Source organism: Phyllobates terribilis, unplaced genomic scaffold (genome assembly GCF_046119375.1).
Source record: "Phyllobates terribilis strain yellow unplaced genomic scaffold, ASM4611937v1 Scaffold_11__3_contigs__length_659146591, whole genome shotgun sequence".
Lineage (NCBI taxonomy): Eukaryota > Metazoa > Chordata > Amphibia > Anura > Dendrobatidae > Phyllobates > Phyllobates terribilis.
The window spans coordinates 538,595,666-538,617,737 of record NW_027362771.1 but is presented as its reverse complement, the minus strand read 5'-3'; the positions used below and the strand labels follow the sequence as shown (position 1 = coordinate 538,617,737).

General features: G+C 40.0%; 1 protein-coding gene across 2 annotated transcripts in view; it reads right to left on the bottom strand.

Annotated features, from left to right (window-relative positions):
- The window catches only part of ADGRL1 (adhesion G protein-coupled receptor L1), a 492,076-nt gene extending 470,765 nt beyond the window's left edge, over nucleotides 1–21,311 (bottom strand). For both annotated transcript variants that reach the window (XM_073653856.1, XM_073653857.1), the window contains exon 1: nucleotides 19,401–21,311. The gene's annotated coding sequence lies outside the window, so the exon portion shown is untranslated. The remainder of the gene's footprint in view (nucleotides 1–19,400) is intronic.
- Between the last annotated feature and the right edge of the window lie 761 nt (nucleotides 21,312–22,072).

Genomic DNA, 22,072 nt, shown 5'->3' with positions numbered 1-22,072 from the left:
ACCATTTTGCTTTTCCAGAGCCTTTCTGCTACCAGTAACTTGGAAGTCCCTTATATTTTTAACAGATGATGGACCTGAGTGGGGACTTGCTTTTTTTGAGGACTGAGTTGAAGCTTTTATTGGGAACATTTTACGTAACATTTATCCGGCGCTCTAGGCTGAGCACTTACATCGGGGTTTCCATCTAAATTTCCAAGTGATGTAATTCAGATGAAACCCCTGCAGGATCCATTCACTATAATGAGGCAGCAGAGTTACTCTGGACTCCGTCTGGCCTCTGTTTAGTGGTGTCCTTTTTTTCAGAAGTGCACAAAACTGTGGCCAACCGCACTTTTATGCACGCCTAAAACAAATGACACCGTGGGATCCCAGGCTAGACGGCGTCCACAGTGGCCTATATCTGCCTCATTACAGGGAATCTTCCATCATGGGTTCTGGCTGAATCACGTATTTCAGAGATTTACACGGAAACTCTGGTGTAAGTGCTCAGCGCAGAGCACAGGATAAATGTGAGCAGAGCCTTACTGGGATCTTTGGGAGATATAATAAACAAAACAGTAGCAGGTGAATAATATTTGTTTTATTTATTTTTTATGCCGTTCCTAGTGTGATATAACTGATTAGATTACTTTATTCTTCGGGTCGGTGCGATTACAGAGATACCAGATTTATATCGGGTTTTTATGACTGACAGCTGTCACACACTAAAATACGCTTTTTTTGCAAAATCTAGTTTTTGCATCACCATATTTTGAGAGCTATAAATTTTCCAGAGTCATGTGACGGCTTGTTTTTTGCGGGACGAGTTGACATTTTTATTGGAACCATTTTTGGGTACGTGACATTTTTTGATCGCTTTCTATTCCGTTTTTTGGGAGGTAAAGTTAACAAAAACAAACACTTCAGGAATTGTTTTTTGAGTTTTTTTTTATGCCGTTCTGCGTGTGGTAAAAGTGATCAGGCAGCGTTATTCTTCGGGTCAGTACGTTTACAGCGATACTACACTTACTGTATTTTTTTTATGTTTTGGCGCTTTTACACAATAAAGCAATTTTATAGAAAAAAAAATATTTTTTTTGCATTGCTTTATTCTGAGCGCTATAACTTTTTTATTTTTCGGCTGATGGAGCTGTATGGCGGCTTTTTTTGCGGAACAAGATGAAGTTTTCAGTGGTACCATTTTTATTTCTATTCTGCTTTTTGATCGCATTTTTTTCCACTTTTTGTTTGGCGATATGATGAAAAAGCATATTTTTTTGCTCCGTTTTTTATTTATTTTTATTACGGTGTGCACAGAAGGAGTTAATTAGTGTGACAGTTTTATAGCTCGGGTTGTTTCGGACGCGGCGATACCAAATATGTGTACTTTTTTTGGTTTTGTAATAATATACGGATTTATTGGTTTAATATTTTATTTATTTATTTTTATTTATTTTGTGATTTTTTTTTTTAATAGTTTAAAAACTTTTTTTTTTACTTTTTTTTACATTTTTACTTAGTCCCTGTATGGGACATTAATTTTTATTTTTCTGATCACTGATCTCATGTAATGTAATAGACATATATTACATTACATGAGATCTTCACTGACTGTTTCAGTCAGTTTCCTGTCTGGCATCAGCTACATACAGGCTGAAGCCAGAAAGGAAGGACACCATATATGGCAGAGCTGGAGGCGGTCATGTGACCTCCAGCTGCCATAGCAACCCCAGGTCCTCAAACGAAACGGAGGTCTTCGGAGGTAAGTAAGACGACCCCCTCTCTTCCTGCTGTCTCCTATATTCCGCGATCACTATAGATCGCAGCATATAGAAGACAGCAAAGGGTTAACATCACTGGGACCTGATCTAATCAGGTCCCGATGATGTACCCTGTCAGAGCTAACGCTCTGCACCGGAATCGCAGTGCTTGCAGGACCCTGGGGGTCCTGAGCACTGCGAGACCACCCACCGTTTTTAAACGTCGGCCCTGCACAGAGCCCAGGCGGACGTTTATCTACAGTGGGCGGTCGGGAACCGGTTAAAGCAAAGAAGTGGAATATTCTTGAATGGCCAAGTCAGTCACCTGATCTCAACCCAATTGAGCATGCATTTCACTTGTTAAAGACTAAACTTCAGACAGAAAGGCCCACAAACAAACAGCAACTGAAAACCACCACAGTGAAGGCCTGGCAGAGCATCAAAAAGGAGGAAACACAGCGTCTGGTGATGTCCATGAGTTCAAGACTTCAGGCAGTCATTGCCAACAAAGGGTTTTCAACCAAGTTCTAGAAATTAACATTTTATTTACAATTATTTAATCTGTCCAATTACTTTTGGTCCCTTTAAAAACAGGGTGGCACATGTTAAGGAGCTGAAACTCCTAAACCCTTCATCCAATTTTAATGTGGATACCCTCAAATGAAAGCTGAAAATCTGAACTTCAATGGCATCTGAATTGTTTTGTTTAAAATTCATTGTGGTAATGTCTAGAACCAAAATTAGAAAAATGTTGTCTCTGTCCAAATATATATGGACCTAACTGTAAATCTCTTTTTTGGCCCATTTTCCCTAAGTAAAACAAGCTGCCTAATAACTCTGTGCACCCTGATAAAGAGCGTTGTATCCTTAGGCCTCATATTCCTCATTACAGAAATACACATCAGCTGATCTGCTTCATCCAATAAGCCTTCACGTTTATACAGCGCGGAGTTGGAAAATCTGCATAACAATGTGATATGGTCAAAATCCTCATGCCTAATAATTCTGCGCCTAGTGTTTCTCTGTCTTTCTTTGTGACATAATACCCTACAGTGCAGACGTGAGGTTAGCCTGAGTGGATTATGTCCCATTAAGATGTTTGGATTTTATAACCTTGTACTGTGAAATAAAACACAAGATTTTGTACTCCTCTTAGGCCAGAGCTGGGCATAGTGCAGCATGCGGGCGCATCCGGCCCTCTGGCTGTTCCAGTATGGCCCGCGGACCGAGAAAACCGAAGGGGTGAAAACAGTTGCCCACGGGCTGCCCATGCTCTCGTCCGCTGCCCATCCGCTTCCCGATGTCACCACTATCCGCATCCTCAGGATACAGATAGCGGGGAATACATTGGTGGAGGACGGAGCCGCCGGCTCCTTCTTTCACCAATAAGCGTGTGAGACAGCAGACATGATGTTGTCATTTACATTGCGTCTGCTGTACAGTGCACCGGAAACAGGAGCAGAGCACCGGGGGAATGGGAGTGAGGTGAGTATGTGTTTTTTTCCCCCATAAGTTTATGGGATGATTGTATGTATATCAGAGGTTATTTAGGGGCTCATACTGTATTTACAAAGCTATGTGGGGGCTCATACTGTATAGGGGCTGTGGGGCTCATACTGGCTATAGGAGGCTATCTGGGGATCATACTGTATATAGAGAAGCTATGTGGGGGCTCATACTGTATAGGGGCTATGGGGCTCATACTGTCTATAGGAGGCTATGGGGGGCTAATACTGTATATAGAGAGACTGTGTGAGGGCTTATAATGTATTTACAGGAGCTGTGTGTAGGCTCACATGGTATATAGGGGATGTCAGCGTACTTAATTCTGCTCAATATTAAATGATAATATTAATATAATAATTATAATTGTAATGAATACGTATTAATAGGAACAGAAACAGGAAAGTAACAAAAGCATTGAACCTGGACATAACAGAAACCAGAAGTGCCTGACAGACCCCATTGACTATAATGGGGTCCTTTGGGTTTCCGTCTTGGTGTCTGGCATTTTATCAGACAAAATAGAGTATTTTGGGTGGAATCTACGACAGAGCCTCCAACGTAGATGTGAGCAGAGCGTAAAGGAAACAGCATATTAGGAATGTAACAGAAAATAACACTCCTAAATTTAACCCAAATCAGCTACAAAAATACGAGCTTATTAAAATAATAATAGAGGTCTCATTGAGAATATCACATGAAGAACTAAGCCAAAACCAACACAAAGAACGAGCATCGCAGAGCATAATGGTGCACACACATCCAGCGCTGTGCCACATACACAATAATACACACAGCGAGAGAAGAATGGGGCAGAGAATGAGGCGTCATTACCCTGATTGCCAAATTAACCATTCATTGTGCTCTGGTTATAGCCACACAAGGATCATGCACACAATATTACACAATCCTGATTACCCAGATGTTGCCTCCATTACTGGCACTGGAGAACAGATATATCAATACTCAGCTATAATTTATACCACCGCTCAAACACTTATATACATACAGCCAAATCAGAATGTCATCTAATCTACAGCATCTATCTATCTATCTATCTATCTATCTGTCTGTCTGTCTGTCTGTCTGTCTGTCTATCTACATATCTATCTATCTATCTATCTATCTATTATCTATCTATCTGTCTGTCTGTCTGTCTATCTACATATCTATCTATCTATCTATCTATCTATCTATCTATCTGTCTGTCTGTCTGTCTGTCTGTCTGTCTGTCTATCTATCTATCTGTCTATCTACATATCTATCTATCTATCTATTATCTATCTATCCATCTCATTTCTATCTGTCTATCTTTTATCTGCATACTTGAGAAAGGCTCTGACATTGCATGGGCTGATTAAAATCTGTCTCTCACTTCTGATTTTGGAGCGCTGCCCCCATTTTTTGAGATTTGTATCCAAAAGGTTTTAGTACTTAGCTTCTTTGCATGAAAAGTGCTGTTTTTATTTTTCTCTATCTATCCAATTGGATTGCCAACTGTCTAGAAATTTCTGGACAGCCCCCTCACCAAAAAGGGCATTTTTACCCTGCCCGTAAAACAAATGAATTGTCCATGATCTGTTTAAATCGTATATATTTTAATGACTGATTCATCATTTTTCGCTTCAGAGGGAATGCTGTTCATATCACTATATGTGTATGTAGCCGAGCTGTGTGTGTATGTTGCAGAGCTGTGTATGTAGCAGAGCTGTGTGTGTATGTAGCAGAACTGTGTATGTAACAGAGCTGTGTGTGTATGTAGCAAAGCTGTGTATGTACCAGAGACCAGAGCTGTGGGTTTATGTAGCAGAGCTGTGTATGTAGTAGAGCTGTTTATGTACCAGAACTGTGTGTGTATGTAGCAGAACTGTGTATATAGCAGAGCTGTGTGTGTATGTAGCAGAGTTTTGTATGTACCAGAGCTGTGTGTGTATTTACCAGAGCTGTGTGTGTATGTACCCGAGCTGTGTTTCTATGTACCAGAGCTGTGTGTTCACGTAGTAGAGCTGTGTGTATGTAGCAGAGCTGTGTGTGTATGTACCAGAGCTGTGTGTGCATGTACTTTGTACACCATAGTGTTGTGTATATGTGTGTGGTATAGAGAGTGTACATAATGTGTGTACTGTAAAGTATGAATATAATACAAATGATACAGAGAAATACTAACAATAGATCTATTACCTCCGTATTCTACCTGCATTAAAATTAGCAATTTTGACCCCTCCACTCATTGACATCACCAGGGAAATTATAATTAGTAGGAACTATAATTTTTTCCAATTTTCTGCTGTCTAAACCTGGAGAACTGCACATTCTATAGTCCAAAAAATGTGGTATATTATTTTAATCTCATTCATTTGTAAATTGACAAAATATTCTGTGCCTTTCATATGTGGGTACTAGGGAAGGGAAGAGGTTGGGGCAGATTTATGAAACAATCTTTGTTGCCTGTAGCAACCGATCACAGAGTAGCTTCATTTTGTATTCTGCTCTCGAAAAATGAAAGCTGTGATTGGTTACTATGGGAAACAATCTTTTTTATGGGCCCAATGGAGCATTGCACATATCATGGCTCACCGTCAATGTATTGCGTCTCTTTGGATAGTGAAATTGGTGCATTGCAATGTGGTGGCCATAAGCACAACTTGAAGCTTCTGGGCCCAATACAAAATCTGTAACAGCTTCCAATAATATACAATATGCCATTTATAATACTGATGTCTTAAGATGTGTCATAGGGGCTCTTGAGCCCTTTCAAGCAACAAGGCCAAGGTGTGACGGCTACCTCTCAATCTCCTGTATCTACACTCCTGGTTGGTGCAGAGAGCCAACCGATGGAGTTGTTTTTTTGTCAAATTTTTTTTATTGATATATTGAAATATAAGAATATTAGACAGAGGTTTTGATGAATATATAGATAAGAGGGCATTTCACTGGATTTTTTATATATTCAAACCTAATTCCCCTTCCAGTTGACATTGGTCCACAGATTCTGGAATAGTTTTTCTCTTTTCTCTGTGTCCTTCCATTCCTTGGTAATATAGTTGAAAACTCCCTTCAATCAACTGGGCGTAGACCCTAGAACTTATCTGTGGGCATTTGCTTTTTCCCCTCTGATGCTGACCAATCAAAACAGGTCCATGCCCACAGGGAAGTTCTGTGGTATACGTCTAGTTGGTTGAAGAAAAAGTTTGCATCTTTATAACCTGGGGAGTATAACTTTGGAACGGATGGACACAGAAGAAAACTAAAAACTTTTCTAGAATCAATGGAGCAGCACCAATTAGTAGAGGTACTCAGTTTAAATAAAAAAAAAATCCACTGAAAGGTACTTTTTAAGTGCTTTGTACCATTAGGCTATGTGCCCACGTTGCATTTATGAAGCAGAAAATTTCTGCTGCATAAATGCAAGTCCTCTCCCGGAAAAACGCATGCGGAATTCCGCACGCGTTTATCGTGCTTTTTTCGCGCGTTTATCACGCGTTTTCCACATGCGGAATTGCCTTGCGTTTTTTATGCATTGGACAAAGGCAATTCCGCTTGCGGAAACGCAAAATTAAATGACATGCTGCGGATTTTTGAACGCGGCATAAACGCTGCGGAAAAATCCGCAGCATGTGCATAGAAGTTGCGGAAACCCATTGGGGATCATGGGGTGCGGGTTACCAAGCATTTTACAAGCGTTTCCGCTGCGGAAATTCCGCATCAAAAACGCTTGTAAAACGCTACGTGGGCACACAGCCTTAGACCAGGATCAGATGAGCATGTGAAAAATTATCCAATTTTCATTCAGAAAACTCGGATGACTTTCATCCGAATTGTCATTCATGTGGCTCTCGCATGTCCGTATTTTACATCCATGAGCTATGCATCAACAGTTTAATAGTACATGAACATGATCAAATACAGTTTCCTAGGTTAATAATGGCAATACATTTGTAAAAATCAGATGCAAAATGTATGTTCCGTATGGGATCTGATTTTTTCCTCGTATCCATAGATTTGAATTGGCGAGTCTGAGGCTTGGAAGAGAATAGTGCATGCTGAAAAAACTGTCATCTGTACAGCCCTATTGATTTACATTGGTCAGTGCACTGTCTAATTTTTACTCGGACATTACACATCGGTATGATACGCTCATCTGAACGAGCCCTAAAACAAAGTTTACATACAAACGACAACTAATAGCACCAAGTAAGCACATAAAAGCATAAAAGAAAAACAGGAGACTCAGTCTCGTGATGATGGTCTAATGGAGGGCCTGACCGCAATGGAACCAGTAGACTGTAAAGGTGTCATTGAGGGGGAAAAAAAGGAAGAAAAGAAGAATAAAGAAAAGAAGTCAGACTTGAGGAGGGATGAGGGAAGAGGAAAGCAAAGATTAAAGGAAAAGGAAGAGAAAGGATTGTTGTCTCAATAGCAGTAAGAATCTCAAGTTATAGAGCTTGTGTCTAACCAAGCACGGAAACCCAACAATTCTCCAAAGTGGGTCCATGGAACCTCACAAGTGATGCATGCTGCCCAATCCGTGGGCAGCATGTATCAGCATGCTGTACGATTATTATCTATGTACATTTTATGTTAAGTATTTTACACGTCCTTTATTTTTGTCGCTCACCTGTATCAACTGATTCATGGCTTTTTGATGTGTACCTATCAATAAAGTATTTTGAGTTGTATGGCATAAGCAAAAAATAATATAATAAAGTTATTAAAAATATAAAAAGAATAGCTAAAACGTACAAATCTGAATCACCGAAAAAATATATAAACATATTAGCATAACTATGTCTGTAAAAGTCTGTTCTACCTAAATAGAAGAGAAAAAAAATCAAAAGGGTAGAATTGCTGTTTTTTAGTCACCACATCACTCTAAGAAAATACAATAAAAAGCGATCAAAAAGTCATACGCATCCTAAATTGGTATCAATAAAACCGTCAGCTTGCCACTCAAAATAAAAGTTCTCACACAGCTCCATCGATTAAAAAATTAAAATATTACATGTCGCGGAAAATGGCAACACAAACTAAATTTTTTTTTACAAACCCTTGAATTTCTTTTCACCATTTAAATAAAAAAATGTATGCACATTTGTTAAACACATTAATACTCGTGACCAAAAATTACTTTGTGACCTGAGTGAGTAACATTATAAAATCACCTGCTGGTATAATGTATAATGTATATAATCTAACAGGAACCAAAGAAAAATGTGAGTAACACTAGTTTTCAGTAAGTGACAACACCTTCCAATAAGTGACACTGTCTTCCGATGACTGCTACTGTTCTCATGAATTAATGGTATCTACAAGGGAGTGATACTAAATTGTCGCGAGGTGTAACAATGCCTTCCAGAAAATGATACTAAAACAGTACCTCAAAATAAGTTCAATAAATTTACTTCAGATAGTGCCGACCAATAAACCCTGGCTCTTCTAATTGTTGGTGATCAAAAAGGATATTTTCTTAGATTCTCGAAATTGTTTAAATCATTGCTGTACTTTCAGACAACTTGATCCCATTTGATACATAATGTGATAAATGGACGACCTGCAAATCACTTTGTTAAAATTTTGTAGTATTACTTCTGTAAAATCACTTCAAAGTGCCACCGCAGGGGTCTCCCATCTGTCTAACTTGCTGCCCACTGCTTGTTGTCAAATGTAATTCGTTACCAGCAGCAGAGATTCTGAAATGCAATACTAAAAGTGGGAGCGGGATTTAGTCTCTCTACAGGAAGTGGATGCCGATCTTTGCCTCTTTACCGTAAGTGGAGGCTGCTCCTTATCTCTCTACAGGAAGTGGATGCAGATCTTTGCCTCACTACAGGAAGTGGAGGCGGGTTTTTGTCTCTCTACAGGAAGTGGAGGCGGGTTTTTGTCTCTCTACAGGAAGTGAAGGCGGGTTTTTGTCTCTACAGGAAGAGGAGGCGGGTCTTTTCCTCGCTACAGGAAGTGGAAATGGGTCCTTATCTCTTAACAGGAAGTGGAGATGGGTCCTTATCTCTCTACAGGAAGTGGATGTGGATCTTTGCCTCACTACAGGAAGTGGAGGAGGGTTTTTGTCTATCCACAGGAAGTGGAGGTGGCTTTTTGCCTCTCTTCAGGGAGCACAGGCAGATCTTTGTCTCTCTATGGGATGTGGAGCCGGGCTTCGCCGCTCTACAGGAAGTGGAGACGGGTCTTTGTCTCTACAGGTAGTGGAGGCGAGTCTTTGCCTCTCTACAGGAAATGGATATGGGTCCTTATCACTCTACAGGAAGTAGATGTGAATCTTTGCCTCACTACAGGAAGTGGAGGCACATTTTTGTCTATACACAAGAAGTGGAGGCGGCTTTTTGCCTCTCTTCAAGAAGTGCAGGCGGATCTTTGTCTCTCTATGGGATGTGGAGCCGGGCTTCGCCTCTCTACAGGTTGTAGAGACGAGTCTTTGTCTCTCAACAGGCAGTAAAATCGGATCTATGTCTCCCTACAGGAAGTAGGGACAGGTCTTTGTTCTGGTCTTGCTCTCCTATTTGTCAAGCTGAAAACATTCTGAACATAGAGGGAGGGCTTTCAATTCCGGACTGTTATGTTGTGCTACTTAGAACTAAGGAATAGGAGGGAAAAGCTGTCCCTGCACTGAGACTCAGCTTAACCCTACACTGGGGTGGGTGCCCTATTCCATGTGAATAGCCCCACCAAAACTCCTGCACTGAACTCAAACAAAGACCTGAAGGAAGGGGAAAGGGATCCCTAAAAGATCTAAGGACTGGGAGCAAAAACAGGAGACCCCCTAACAGAAAAGTTAGTTGCAGAAACAAAGATAAAAGGGAACAAAACTGGTGGAACAAGAAGTCCCAGGATATCAATTGACCAAAGCACAAAGAACTTATCAAGGCAACTTAGCCAGAGCACAAGCGCAGCAAACACTGATGTCCAGCAGGGAATGGGAGATAGGTGCTGAGTAATAAAGAGTGAAGAGATCACGTGACCAAGGCACCCATCACCAGAGGAAAAGACCAGAAGTCAGCAAACCACAGCAAGATGGCAGATAGTAAAACAACATAGATTCTAACAGGGACAGGTAAACCATTAGACAATGGCAGGAGCAATGCATGCTGGGAAGTAAAGAAAGGGTAGTTTCAGCACCTTTAGTGCTGGCAAAATGCTTAGAAAGAGGACCCACAAACTGAAAAAGAGTACATTTCATGAATGTATTAGACTAGTATGTGTCCAAAAAGCAGTTTTAACATCCTGAGGCGGGGGGGGGGGGGGGGGTAAGGAAAGCAAAATTATGCCTTTCTTTAGGTCCTGTGTAAAAGTACAGGTACACATCAACTTGTCTTATGCTTTCAATGTATGAAACTATACCTTACTGTACAGTACAGACCATCTTGGCCGCTGTTGCAAACCCTGTTGTAATGATTGACAGCACTCTTGTGGGTAACATCAATAGCCTAGCCATCATGTCATTGCAACAACTATCACAAATCCTCAGCAGATTATACCATCCAATACATTTGGTATCTTCTAAATGCAGATGATTGAGATGGTATTTTGTTGAGGTCTACCATCTCACTAGTTCAGTACAAGAGTCTACATTTCAGCCATACCTTGTTATACAGTGGTCTCCAACTGGCAGCTTAGGTAGGAGACAAATGAGCCATGGGAAATACTGTTGTATGATTAACACTAATTTTGTGGATAACCTCAGCATCCTATTCATATTTCCACTATCCAACATATGACACCATCCACTCAGGAATAAACTGATCTGTTGAGAGAAGCTATCTTCCATTGAAAGCGCCATATATCCAATACGAGACACTACATTATCTTCTTATGACTAACGTCATCCTCCATTGAGAAACTCTAAGCTCATATGAGTGACAATATCTCAGAATGATTGAAACACTCATGGAGTCTGTAACATTATCTTCTTAAGCGTGACAATATCTTTTATTCAGTCACTATCTCTTCCAAAAAGCGTCACCAACCACCTTACAAATACTTGTACAATAATAAGTGGTAAGAGCTTTCAATTATCTGGCAGTATGCAAGATATACTGTAGGTGCATTCTCCAAGCATGGAGCATGGCTACTATGCATGTGCCATGGTGAACGCTGGGCTCCATTTTTCTCTAATCTGGATGGCATGAAGTTGTTCCTTCCAGCAACAAAACCTTATAACAGTATATGGATTTTTCCAAGTATTGTTGGTAGGAACTATGTGGCAATTCAATTTATGACCATAATATATGCAGTAGTTGTAACAATGAGTCTAAAGAGAATTGGGAGACAGATTTCCATTGTGATAACGTTCTCCAGTGGTGTAACTAGAGTCCGAATGGCCCCAGAGCAAGATTTGGACTGGCCCCCATCCTGATATATATACAGTATATCCCCCATCCTGGTATATATATCCCCCATCCTGGTCTATATGTCCCGTTGCCTAGACCACAATCTGGTATATATATTCCCCATGCTGATATATATATCCCCCATCCTGGTATGCATCCTGGACCCCATCCTGATATATATATACCATGATGGGGGATATATATATATATATACTAGGATGGGAGGCAGAATAAGGGACATACCGGTATATACCAGGATATATATATATATATGTATATATATATATATCCTGGTATATACCGGTATGTCCCTTATTCTGCATCACATCCTGGTATATATATCCCCCATCATGGTATATATATATATATATATATATATATATATTTACCAGGATGGGGCAAAGGATGGGGGACATATATACCATGATGGGGCATATATATATATATATACCAGGATGGGATGCAGAATAAGGGACATACCGGTATATACCAGGATATATGTATATATATATATACATATATATCCTGGTATATACCGGTATGTCCCTTATTCTGCATCCCATCCTGGTATATATATATATATATATATATATGCCCCATCATGGTATATATGTCCCCCATCCTTTGCCCCATCCTGGTAAATATATTCCCAATCCTGGTATATGTCCCTTATCCTGTGCCCCATCCTGATATATATATATATATATAGCTATCTCCCATCCTGGTAATATGTCTCCTTGTATATGTTCCTTATTATGGACCCCATCCTTGCAATATGTCCCTTATCCTGGTAATATGACTCGAGGACGCACATCCAATTGAAGTTCCTGCTGCACCAACTGTCATCTCCTATCTAAGTAATGGGAAAGTCTGGATTCACTAAAGATAAATTTTACCCATAAGATGAGAATTTTAAGAATGAAATATCAGTTCAGAAAGAAGAAAGAAGCAGATTTTCTCTAATGATATATATTATGTTTTTTATTTTCATGTTTACTATTGATTTATGAAAAAAATGTAAATAATAGATACTCGTTAAATATAATTGTGAAAAACATTCCTTTAATTTAATACATAGATAGAGATCACTAGGCTATATACACTGAGAGGTACACAGAGAGCAGTGCTGATTTGGGAGGGTAGTTATCTCACAGCCACCAGGAGCGATAGGATAGACGATGATGTCATCCTGCCTACACGTTACTGCATGTACTGGTAGTCAGACTGGAGATCACATGAATGTATTGATGCAACGGAACTCCGAAGAAATGGCACAGCTAGAATATTGCTTTTGAGTTAGTATAATGTAAAAAAGAAAAATAACTAACGAAAAGAAAAATTTCTGCAGTTTTGTTCATTTTTTTTTTTGGAGGGTTGTTCAATATATCACCAGCAGTTTACTACTCAAAAGTGTGCTACTGTCCGTAGTCATAACTTTGAAGGTACCTGACTACCAATCAAGGTCCATAAATTAGATTATTGATCGTCAGTCTGTTTGATAGTATATCTGGCCGCACATTTTAAAGTCCGAAAATAACATACATGTGGGGTAACACTTAAGAACTTAAAAAGTTGAAGGTGCACCTGGGTCATGGCGCCTAATAGAGCCCAATTGCTCAAGTATAGAACAGCAATGCTATAAATGGCGCATTATGGATGAGGGACCTTGGTACAGTTACATTTGAGTTTCATGTTATATCTTCAGGATTTGGATGTAACACTGTTCTTCAATTATGTGAGCGTTGCTATTTACATAATATCTTGTCATAGTTGAGCACCCACATAGGTGATGATTGAACATACTTTAAAGGGTATCTGTCACCAGGTTTTTGCCAACTAGTCTGATAGCAGCATAATTTAGGGGCAGAGACCCTGATTCCAGCGATGTGTCACTTACTGGGCTGCTTGCTGTAATTTTATCCGGAGATTATCACTAGAGAACTAGTTAACCTGCTGCCATGTAGTCCTCCATATTCATGAGTTTTGTATAACCCTGCCCCCAACACTGATTGGCAGCTTTCTGCCTATGCACAGTCTACACAGAATGCTGCCAATTAGTGGTGTGGGTAGGATTATACAGAGCTGTGGGGAACTGCTAAATCTGCCGCAGATAAAAATGTGGTTTTATCAAAACTACAGAAAGCAGTCTAGTAAGTGATACATCGCTGGAATCAGGGTCTCTGCTTCTACTTCATGCTGCTTTCAGATGGGGAAGCAGAAACCTGATGACAAATTCCCTTTAGGATAAAGGCAGTGACACAAAAGATGGAATTAGGTAAGGTTGTATATAGACTTTTATAGAGACGGGTATGAAGGTAATCTCTTTTGGTTAGTTGGCTGTCATCAGTGTTCTTAGCCTATGTCCACACTAGGCCTTTTTTCAGTGTTTTTTATGCAAATTTCAGCTTCATTTTACAGTACCAGCTAAGTCTATGAGATTTCAGAAATCTCATGCACACAGCTTGGTTTTCTTTATCCTCAATATTTTGTGCTTTGCATGTTTTTTTGCACAATAAAGCATGTCACTTATTTTTTTCAGAATTTTTAGCGTTTTCCACGGTAATTGAAAATACACTGAAGAAAACACTGCAAAAACGCAGTTATTAGTTTTTGCTTCCTTTTAATGAAAAAAAGCTAGTACCGCAGTATGTGAAATCCATTTATTCTTGTGATTTTCCCAAGTTTAAACCATCTTGTCTGGGTCACCTGAGATGGCAGTTAGGATTAGTGCAGTTTAATTCAATTAGTGATGCATACGAAGTAAACATCAGCTAACCAAGGTTTGAGATTGAACAATACCTGTGGCTGACCAAGGTATGAAACTGAACAATGCCAGAGCAACTCAATGGCAGACCAAAGTGTGAAATAAACAGTGTCCTACAAACTCAATGCTCTGCCAATGTCTTAGATAAACTATTCCTGAACAATTCACCTTCCCCCAGTGTTACATTTGTAATTCTGGTTAATATGGTTTCACATATGTTTTGCATGGGTGACCTGTGTTCATGCTTCTGTGGTGTAAGCAAAGCTGAACTTTGGGATCCTGAAAAACGCACCAAAAGTGCAACAAAAAATGCACCAAAACCTGCATTTTTGACGCTGCTTCTTTTCTGCCAAGAGAGCAGAAAAAACGCACCAAAAACGCCCTGTGTGAACATACCCTTAGTGTTGGAGCCTTATCGAAGAACATTTCAGTAGATAATTGTCTTGCTCTTTTCTCTGCAGAAGATCTTAACATGTATGGTTGTAACAAATACTCATTCCTACTTTAGTGTAGGGCCCTAATTAATGCCATAGCTACTGAGGCAGATAAGATTGGTAAGATATTTTGAATTGATAAGATATTTTGCTAAAAGATAACTTTCATAAAGAACATAAAACTTAATCTGGTTACTCCCATGAGAGATATGGAGGAGTTGGAGTTGGACAAGTCTTGCCTCGTAAAGCGAAAAAAAATGTCAACAGTGATGACTAACTGCTTTTTCTTATACAATATGGCCGAATTTACAGGTGTTCCAGAATGACGTTAGGTCTATTAGTTACATCATCCAATGGTTTCATCATCAAGTGATGACTAGTCATGACGTCACCCTGTATGACACATCAAAGTGGCCATATTGTTACAGCAGAAAGCAGATCTTGACTGTAGCAGTAACTTATCTACACATGTGATTATATAAGTACAACATTGGAACAGTAATTTCATGTTAAAACACTCTGTAATTAATCAGATTGTAGTAATGATCACAGCAGCAGTAGATGAGTGGACTGACTTTGTAGGAGGTAGTGACTGCTGCAGACCTGGAATTATATTAGAAAAGGACTGTGGGTGACAGAAATAGTAAAATGAAGGGGGCAGGGATAAACTTTTTTTTAATCAAGCAGATTATAGAAATGGTCACAATAGAAGCAGAAAAGTGTGCAGACTTTGTAGGTGGCAGTGACTTGACCAATTACGGGGTTATATGATTGGGGAAAAGGCTACATGTGTCAGAAAATGTAATGTGAAGTGGGCAGGATAGAACATACTAATCAATTTATATAATGGGAACAATCACAGCAGCAGTAGATGAGTGTGCTGACCTTTTCGGAGGCAGTGACCTGTCCACTCATGTGGTTACGTTATAGATGAAACCACAGAATATGACATGGAGAGTGAAATTATTTAAAAATGACATGCTCCGTATATGAAAGAAAGATCACATATGCACCATTTTTCAGTCATATAAATTACAAGGAACACATAATTAATTTATCCAGTAAAGGATTAAAATAATTGATTCTACCTGACAGTGTGAAGCGAAAACTGACCCTATCTTTTAATAAATGGTTCTGCCTGACAAAGAGTAATGGTCTCTCCGCATTAGAAATTCACAATATTTTCAAGTATGTGATGAAACCGCTCAGTTACTGATTACAGATTCCTGGCAATGATTCAACCATACAGTATGACTTTTGCTTGCAGTGAGTGATTCCGCAAAACCGTATCTGATCGATTCTGCAATCCAGTGAGTGATTTCCTCTTACACTGGTTCTACATCCCATTGAATGGGCCTTCAATCCCAGACAAATCTTCCTTCCAATGAGAGCACCTAGGGAATAACTCGACAATCCAGTGAGTTCCTCTAGCCTGAAGTCGATGTTCTAGCGAGAAGGTTCCACCAATTCGCTACCAGCATTCTAGTCTACATTTCAATAAATCGACCCATGTTTCAGAATACAGTCTTCGAATACTGGGTCTGCGATTCTATAAAATGTTCAGGCCTTTCAATTGACCAGTCTAAATTCCAGTGATGGGTACTACCATTCCAGTGAGTAATTCGATTCTCCTCTAGAAGACTATACCTTCTGACTCGGCTTTCCACTGAATGAATTCGGCCTTTCTGATAAATGATTTTAGCTTTCAACGAGTGGCTTGACATTCCAGGGAGTTACTCTACCTTTCCATAAATGAGTCTACATTCCATTTAGAAATTGTACCCTGCCTTAAAAGGATTTTCCTTTGATAAATTGATTGGAGGATGTAAATACTAGATGTGTCTTCTACACATTTTAGGCCATGAGTAACTTCAGGGGAAATAGTCTGTACTCTCTTCTGTACCATTATTTCATTTTGCCAATGATAATATGATTTCACATACCATTCCCAATGATGCTAGACATTATATTTTGCCATTATGTCATTCTCTTAAGAGAATTTGTATGGCAAAAATCACAAGGGTTGGGGAAATTCTTAAAAACTGAGACTTGTCAGCCCTTTTCTCATTGTGTTGATTGGCTAAGAGAGCCCACAGATTGGAGGGAAGTCACTACATATGCTTATTAGCACTCGTGGGATGATATTGGCAAGGGCGAACATACCATAGAAGCAGATAAGGCGGCTGCTATGAGACCATGAAAGGAGGGGGTTCAAATCAGGCTGTCCATCATTGTTATCAATAAGTAGGCTTTGGAACCCAGTGGGATATAAGCTCCTTATATTTAACAACGTCTTTCGAAGACAATCAATGAACTCCAGAGTGTTAAGCAGTGAGATTGGCATGGTGACCTGACCCAGCTCCAGAAGAAGAATTTTATTCCTTCTGTGGTGACCGCAATGTCCATCCCTGGCTATTGGCACTTCAAAAGACAATTCAGCAAGTTTAGTGGTCCCAGACTAACTCTTTCTTAACAATTCAGGGAGTTTTTAAAGAGTTTGTATTTTGTACATTTAGTCATTATAGCACACATCAATGTCCTGGTCTCCAGTGTTAGTGCGAAGGAAATTTTTCGGCTATACTAAAAGCAGAGTCTGTTGACAGTATGCTTTACAATCCAATCAGTGGTATAACCAAAACGAGGTACAGAGGTTTTAAACGTCACTCGAGTTTTGTGCCTAAAGACCCCTCTGCCAAATTAAAGGACTATAAGAGGCATGAGTTCTTTAGTAGACACTTTTACAGATTTTGCATTAGAGCCTAGGTTTTCCACACTATGCGTCTTCGGCCAATTCTTTAAATTTCACCCAAACTGAATCAGTACCCAAGACTGATCTAATGTTCCATGTGTGGTTCTACTTCATTGAAAGAGTTCACATTCCAATGAGTAATTTTACATTCTGGCTTCTCAACATTTTACAATAGTGAGGTTTACCTTCTTCTATGGCTATGTCATCCTACCATCTACTGTGTCATATTATCTTTTAATGAGTGACACTACATTTTTTTCCCTGGGTTACTTTTCCAGTGAGTAATTGACTAAGGTTATTACCAGTGAGTGACACTGATTTTAATGAGTGATGGTAACACTGCCCATGAATGATATATACAATTGCAATGCCACAATTGGTATAGTCTTCGAGAACCTACTCCTTACAGGTTTCTTGATAAATAACAGATGTTTGTCAAAAAAGTCACATTTTCTTGGACTAGACAATTTCTTCTTCCAATTATGGCATTTTTCGGTTGTCCATTATAGACAGATTTTCTTATAATAAGATTCCTTTGCAAAGTGTTGTCTTCTTCTGACAGCACCTGAAATGAGTGATCTACCAAAATCCCATCTACTGTCATCACCATCCAAGAAGAGGATTCTTTGGTCGGGTAATTACATACTCTGCAAAGTCTATAAATCTTTTTTTATGACCATGTACTAAGAACCAAAGGCTTCTACCCCAATAATGGTCATTACTTGGTCTTATACCTACCAGGGTTGCAGTGCCCTAGAACTGGAAACTTGACAACAAAGCTGGGACAAGAAGCAGGACATATGTCAAGGATCTCGATTCTAATTTTCAATAGGTATAAACCAAGATCAAGAACCAACTGAAGATGGAAGCAACGGGCTACTTTCCAGGTTGAGAAAATTGTCTAAGTCGTCAAAATGAAATAAAACCCAAACAAACAGATAAGACTCTCACTGCTGTCGAAAAAAAAAAGAAAGAGGAACTGGGACTGTGCAGATCATAATAATATACCGTGGTCTAGCAAATAATGAGATTGCTTTCAAATGGATGTATATTCAATAAATGAGATTGGCCATGCTTCGCATTGTGTCGGGGAGAAGCAAATAAGAGTATTATGCCATGAAGCAGGCTGCTTCCACCAGCGTGAGACATCCTTTCGTGAAAGACCACCTTTTCATAAATTTCTAATTGACCACTCAGTAGAGAGTGAATCCCTGCATGGAAATAACATAGGTTGCCTTGCAGTGAAGCAGACTGACATCCAGAAATAAGAGGCCAGATGGCCTGTATGGGCTGCCTACAGAACAATATTGTACAAGACGCGGAGACGGATATGAGACGGATAAATACATACATGGATAGATATGAGATGTATGACTAGATAGACAAATAGACAGAGACAGATAGATATGTGATAGAATAGATAGATGAATAGATAAATAAATAGATACGAGCCAGATAAATAGCTAGACAGATAGCTATAAGACTGATAGATTAAAAGATATATAGGTATGAGATGCATTGATATATACATACATATTAGATATACAGACAGACAAATAGATAGATAAAGTTTATACCTAAACCTGGCCTCCTTCTTCTATCCATATATATTTGTGATCATAAACATTTTAATATATAGCATACAGATCAATATCCCGAATCAACATGCATTTATTTTGCAGACATACAGTAGTGAATAGATGGATATTAAAAATCCCACTGACTCTTGCAGAAACTGACCCCATACTGCCGTTTATACAATGTAGATGTATATATGTGTGTGGTTGTGTGTCCGTACACACACGTATGTATATGAACGCACACGATGGTATACGCTGCATGCCTCTGCAGATGTAGAATGTTTCTCACCTTATAATGTTGTCTTTTTTTTCCCCCAGATGTTTATGATTTTGGAGGATTGGGGTTAAGCCTGGTCACCGATTTTCCCCAAGAAGACCACCTGCCATGGACATGATCCCACAGGGGTGGAGCCTAATCGTTAGGCCCCTCCTCTTGCGCCTTATTGCCACTGTCCAAGGATGGAAAGAGAATACTGGCCTTCTGTCAACAGGACGGTTGTCCACGTATTTGGAGGACTGTGAATAAGCCAGCCTCTTGTAAAGGAATATGGCCACCTGTCCAGTATGGCTGCTCCCGATTCTGTTGGTGGATGGATCTGTGTGGCACTATATCAGTAATCTGGAAAATAGAGTTGCTTTATATACACAAGATCTGGCAATAATCTGGCCAATTCCAGATGGTTCGGTACATTTCTCACCAGAACAGCAGTCCTTCTTCTGTCCCTCTTAGCTTCTCGGACATGTCTTAGCTGCCGTGGTAAGCACTCGGTTTGGATTTGCCATGTTTGCATTTGCTGGGCCTTGCCATAGGTCAGTGGGATTCCTTGTCCTTATGCTTTCCGTGCTAGTAGCCACTGCTGGCTTTTTAGGATTGATGATTCTTCTCCAAGCTGCGATTCATTGTGAATTCCTGCTAACTGCAGGATGGAAGACCGTCTTCGTACACACTAGCCAGAATTGTATCCCTATGGCCTGGCCATTTTCAAAGACTTTCCCATGGACTAGTCATTGCAGGATTTCTGGTATTTGGAAAGGGGGGGGGGTCATCAAATTCGTGTACGTACTACGACCACATGGGATTTGTGCATCCCCCACCTGTCAGGAGATATTAGCCCTCTTGTCTAGTTCTCTCCAGTGGGCTAGTACTCTCTTAACCCGAGTAGTAACCAGTCACTGTCAATTGTCCAACAGCCTCCTATCCCCGGGTGGCCCAGTCGCTCTCCAGGGTACTGGGTAATTGTCTTTTTTCCTAATGCTGCACCTGCTAGGTAGTCACTCAGTGGCCACTTGTATCCGATTGTCTGAGAGCAGCAGTCTTGACATCCATCATATTAAATATGATTTCCAGTGAACGGGGAGAATGAGGTGGAAAAGCAGCCGAACCCCTTGTATGTCTTCACTACTCCTAATATTGTGAGCAGCCCTCTATCATCTCATTATTGGTCCTGTCCTCTCTTCACGGCTATCTCGGTGGCTATCTGAGGTCTCTTCTGGTCCTCTCCATCTTGTAGGGATGATATGTACCCGTCTATCGCTTTCACAGCGCCCGTCTTGGTGATGTCCCCGTGTCGGTTATCCTTGTCTGTCTCTCACGAGCTGCCTGTCTCTTCTCCTCTCTCACATTCCTTCTCTAGTAGATTGGGTGAGCACTGACTGGAGGTCTCTCTTTTCCTTTCTATCTGTCTCTTTTCGTCTCTGGAATGGAGATGTTCTCTGCCACCGCTCTTCTTGTAATTTTGTATCCCACGTAAAGAAATAACAAAGAAAATAAATGAGAGATTGTGGGGCTGTTTCGGTCTCCAGCTCCCTGCCCCTCCTCTGTCTCTCCCTCCCTTGCTCTCTCTCTCCCTCTCTCCTCTCTCCCTCCCTTCTTCCCTCCCCCTCACTCCTTTTAACCCTTAGTTAGATGTAAATCTCTTTACCCTAGCACTCTCTCTTTCATCTCAGCTGTCTCTTCTCCTGTCTGCCATTCCCTGCCCTCAGAGCAGACACTCGGCTCAGTGTCTTATTGATGCTTCACCTCCACCATTGTGTTCTCCCGTCTTTGCTATCATTTCTTCTGTGTCCCTCCATCTCCCTATCTCCTCCCTCTATTCTCCTTCACCCACTCCCTCCTCTCTCTCTCTCCATCCTTCGCCTGCTTCATCCACCTCTCCTCCTCTTTCTGTACAAACATTTCTGTCTCACTCCATCTTTGGTCCCCTCCCCTGTCAGCATCCTTCTCTGTACATGTTACACATAGATTTCTGTGTACATTTCTCACCACATCTGTCCCCGTGCTATTCCCACTTCTCGCTGTGACTCCATAGTACATCATACAGTCTCATTAAGGGTTTATTGGAGCCTACACAGTGGCTACACCAGTATCTGTACATAGGAAAACATGAAGGGGGACAGTAGTATCCAGAGATGGAAGGATGACATGTGTGCATGTAGGCCATCATGTATTCCTGTCACTGCATGTGTTATATGGTGTCTACTATCTAGCTATAGTTATGGCTAGCTCATATCTATCTATCTAGCTATCATCTATCTATCTATCTATCTATCTATCTATCTATCTATCATCTATCTATCTACAAGCGTATCTATCTATTGATTGATCGATCTATATAGCATCTGGCTACATATCTCCTCGAATCTATCTGTTTTTATCAAATCTATCCATGTTTCTTAACTTCAATCAATCTATCTATCTATATCTATCTGTATAGCATCTGGCTATGTATCTTGAATCTTTCAATCTACTCGAATTTTATCAAATTTATCCATATACATTTATCTATCTTTTTTTTTTCTTTCTTCTATCTATCTATTATCTATACTGTTTATCTGTCTATCTATCTATCTATCTATCTAACATCTGGCTACATATCTCAAATCTATTTGTTTTTATCAAATCTATCCATCTTTCTTTCTATCTATCTATCTATCTATCTATCTACAGTATATCTGTTTAAC